The sequence below is a fragment of the Echinops telfairi genome, unplaced genomic scaffold (assembly GCF_000313985.2).
Source record: "Echinops telfairi isolate 266 unplaced genomic scaffold, ASM31398v2 ScPeMD7_23;HRSCAF=83, whole genome shotgun sequence".
Taxonomy (NCBI): Eukaryota; Metazoa; Chordata; class Mammalia; order Afrosoricida; family Tenrecidae; genus Echinops; species Echinops telfairi.
This window is the reverse complement of record NW_022103920.1, coordinates 4,439,492-4,444,261: the sequence shown is the minus strand read 5'-3', so window position 1 is coordinate 4,444,261 and position 4,770 is coordinate 4,439,492. Positions and strand designations below refer to the sequence as shown.

The 4,770-nt window shown below is 39.2% G+C and overlaps 1 pseudogene; it reads left to right on the top strand.

The window, feature by feature from the left end:
* Positions 1-905: 905 nt before the first annotated feature.
* On the top strand, positions 906-1,471 carry LOC105979628 (annotated as a pseudogene).
* The last annotated feature ends 3,299 nt before the right edge of the window (positions 1,472-4,770 follow it).

Below are 4,770 nucleotides of genomic sequence, written 5' to 3'. Positions count from 1 at the left end.
TGTTTTTGATATACATTTCCCTCATGACTAATAGCACCATGTCATTTCATGTACTGCCAGCCGTTTGTATTTCTTTGAGAATTGTATGTTCAATGCTCTATTTATTTGTCAATAAATAGACAGCAGTAGCAGCAGCAGTAAATTATCACAAACTTCAAAGAGAAAATACATCACAAAGGTATGTGGTCTCCTCTACAGCAGCAGCAGCAGCAGTAAACTATCACAAACTTCAAAGAGAAAATACATCACAAAGGTATGTGGTCTCCTCTACTCTACCCTGACTCATCCCTGTGCCCATGACTTCAGTGCTTACTGAATATGCTCTGGACCACTCTTCAGCCGAGGAGTTTATAGAAAAGTAAGCTTCCTGAAGGACACAAACTTAAATGAAGTATCACAAGTCTCTAGTTAGAGACATTAATGTCAAGCCACTCATGCAAAAATGGCATATTTGATGGTTGTGGTGATATGAAGGAGATAAGACATTGTATCATTCAGAGGAGAAGGCGAAAATCAAATATGTTCTTCATCCTCAGACCTATAATAGGCTTTAGAAGAACGAGTCATAAGGGAAGATAGGATCCATTACAATGGATATGATGTTGAGAAACCAGGGGAAACAATCCAACTCCTTCCTCATTCCACCACAATTTAAAATTCTACCCTAATGTGGACGTTTCTCACAGAAAAATACACAATGTAGCAGGACATAAGATTAAACACACATATCAATCAGATTTTTATAGTAATAAAGAGAGCACTGAAAAAGAAATGAAGAAAACAAAACCATTTACAATCACTTCAAAAAAGATGAAATATTGAGAAATAAACCTAAACTAAGAAACAACGGACTAAAGACTTGTACAAAGATACTACAGACCTTTTTTGCTGCATCTACTGCAAGAATGAAGACCATTCTTAGCAATCAGACTGTCCACATTCCAGAGAATGTGGATATTTCCCTGAAGGGGTGCACTGTCATCATGAAAGGCCACGGAAGAATCCTGCAGAGGGACTTCAATCACATCAACATAGAAATCAATCTCCTTGGAAAGAAGAAGAGTTGACAAATGGTGGGCAAATAGACAAGAACTGACTAGAGTCTGCAGTGTGTGTAGTAATGTACAGAACATAATCAAGGCTTCCAATCCAAGATACACTGCGCTTCCGATACAAGATGAGGTCTGTGTATGCCCACTTCCCCATCAGTGGGGTTATTCAGGATAATGGGTCTCATTAAACTCCATAACTTCTTGGGTAAAAAATAATCCAGAGGGTTTGCATGATGTCAGGTGTTGCTTGTTCCATTTCTGAGGCACAGAACGATGAGCTAATTCTTGAAGAAAATGACATTGAGCTTGTATCAAAGTCTGCTGCTTTAATTCAGCAAGCCACAACAGTTAAAAACAAGGGTATTCGAAAAATTTTGAGTGGCATCTATGTTTATGAAAAGGAAAAGTCGGCAATCTAATGAGTAAGATGTAAGAGGTGTCCAGCTATAGTCCAGCTGATTCCTTGAGACTTGTCTATGATGATTTCTTCCAATCCAATAAAGCTTATGTAATGAAATAAATGACAGAAAACTACTACAAGAAACCAACAGAGACCAACGTAATTTGAAGAATACGTTTTTTTTCTCATAGATAGGAACACCATCTACAAACACAACGCAATGATGGTGAACATCCCAGCTTGATTCTTTAAACAAATGATCAAGCTAATTATAACCTTCAATGAAGAGGGAAGAGACTTGGGCTAATCAAATAACTCATTTGAAAGAAGAATAAGTAGGAGGCCCCTAACTCGCCAAGCTCAAGACCTACTACACGGCTACAGTCGTAAACCAGCGGAACCGAACGAAAACATCAGAAATAAATCCATCCATATGCAGACCATTGAGCTTTGATAGCAGGCCAAAAATAATTAAATGGGAAAGATATAGTCTCTTCAACAAATGGTGCTACCAAATTTGTATCTCCATTGGCACAAGACTGAAACAGGACTGATACCTCACCCCATTGGACAAAGTCAAATTCAAGCTCGATCAAAGACCTAAAAGTACACCCCAGAGCTATGAAAATGATCATTGAGAAAATGGGAGAAACGTAAGGACCCTATTAAAGGCCATAGCACACTATCTAATAAAATTAAGGAAGCACATGGTAGAAGACTGGGATCTATTGGAAATAAGATACATGAATCAAAAGATTTCATCAAAAGAGAAGGGGGTAAGAGCGGAACAGGGAGCTGAAAGCACCATTGATGACCTATAACCCACTCAATGAGACCAAACAACAGAATTTTGTGTGAATGGATTTAGTCGTATATGCAAAAACAAACAAACAAATACCTAATATATGGAAAAATAAATTAATATTCCTGGGGCGGTGGGGGCAGGGAATAAAGGGGAGCTCACACCAAGAAGTTCAAGAAGAAAGAAAAAGTTTTGTACTGATTGTGGTACCAATTGTACATAACTGCTTGATGTAATTGAACTATGGAATGTTATGATAGCTGTAAGTGCTCCCAATAAAATGATTAAACATTTTAAAGAAGGTAGAAAAAGGAAAGACCACAGACTAGAGGGAAATCTTTAGCAGTGACAATAGACAAGGGATTAGCGCCTAAAATCTATAGAAAAGAACAATATCCGAATAAGAAAAAAATAAATAATCCAATTAAAAATTTGGCAAAGGTCTCGGGGAGGAGATGAGCCAGTCAGGGTGCAATGTAACAATGATGAGAAATACAACTTTCCTCTAGTTCCTAAAGGTTTCCTCCCCGCTCCCACTACCATGACTCGAATTCTATCTTGCAAGACTGGCTAGACCAGAGGAGGTACACTGGTACAGATAGGAACTGAAAATACAGGGAATCCAGGACGGATGAGCCCTATAGGACCAGTGGTGTGAGTGGCAAAACAGGGAGGGTAAAGGGAGAATGGGTAGGAAAGAGGGAACCGATTACATGGAACTGTGTGTGACCTCCTCCCTGGGGGACAGACAACCGAAAAGTGGATGAAGGGAGACATCGGAGAGGGCAAGATATGACAAAATACCCATTTATAAACTATCAAGGGCTCATGAGGGAGGGGGGAGCGGGGAGGGAGGGGAAAAATGAGGACCTAATGTCGGGGGTTTAAATGGAGAGAAAATGTTTTGAGAAACGATGTACAAATGCGCTTTACACAATTGATGTGCGTATGGATTGGGATAACAGTTGTATGAGCCCCTAATAAAATGTTAAAAAAAAAAAAAAAAATTTAAAAAAAAAAAAAATTTGGCAAAGGACATGACCCAGCCACTAACAAAAGATTACATGCAAATGGCTAACAAACATCAATACATACTCACAATCGTTAGCCATCTGGGAGATGGAAATAAATGAATGAGAAAAGATCATTAAACACAGAAAATGACAGCCCAATTAAAAAAATGAGAACACATTGAACGCTGGAGAAGTTGTAGAAATGTTGAAGCACTCATACTCTGCCGATGGGTCTGTAAATATGTGCAACCATCGTGGAAGGTGGTACTATCCTACCTCACAGCACTGAGAATGGGTATTGCACATAATCCAGCAAGACCTCTCTGGGTTTTTGCCCTAAACCAGTAAGAGCAGTAAAAGAAATAGACGTGCACTTGTATGCTCTGCACAGCACTGGCCATAATACCCAGAAGTTGGAAACAGTCCAAATACCTATCAGCAGAATTCATGAAGAAACTGGTACATACGCACACTGGAATACCATGCGCCACTAAAAAACAATAATGAAACACCTGTGACATGGATGGACCTGGAGAGCCATGCTGCATGAAATTTGTCAATCACAGAAGACCATTATTGTATGAGAACAACATTACAAGAATGAATACGTGTACACCAATGGAAACAGACTTTAGAGGTCCCCTAGGGATGGAAGGCAAGGCTGACACTGAAGATAAAGCAATGGACTACAATGTTGAGAGTTATTGATTTGGGACAAAGGATGCCAGGAAGTCCATAAGAACAAGAAAATGCATGTGTGTTCATGTGGGGTGTTGATGAATGGTTTAAACTGTAAAATGCTGAATTGGTGGTCTGAAATGTAAACTAACCAAATTCACACATAATAAAATCGTTAATAATGATGTCTCTCAAGTTAACCAGAATATATGTATGTTAGTCTGGCTAGACTAGAGAAACAAACTCATAGACATTCATATATGCATAAGAAAGAGTTTTATATAAAGAGTAATTGTACATTAATAAAACATCTCAGCCCTCCAGATCATGTCCAATATTAGCCCATATGTCCAATACTATTGCACAAATTCTTCTTTAGACTCATGCAGCCATGTAATAATGCTGAATGCAGGAAGATCACAAGCCAGTGGGTGGAAAGTCTTGTGGATCCAGTGGTGGCAGAAGCATCTCAGCGTTGGTCGGGGTCTCTACATGGCTCCTCAGATCCCAGAGCTCTGGCTGCCATCAGTGTAGCTCCATGTGGCTCATCGTCAGTAATTTCTTGCAGGGAGTGTGTGTCCCACCTCCAGCAAGCTATTTATCTACTTAGCTCCTTCAAATGAGGTTACCCACTTGTGACCTGATTGACAGGTTACACTCCAACCCTTCACTCTTAAGTCTCAGATTGACAATCGATTATGTGCCTACTACAGACCAGACCACCCCTTGCAATTTGACACTTTCACACAACTCTTTAGCCATAATTTTCAAACAAACAATAATAAGATCATATCTGTATCTAACAAAATAAAACTAAAATGCATA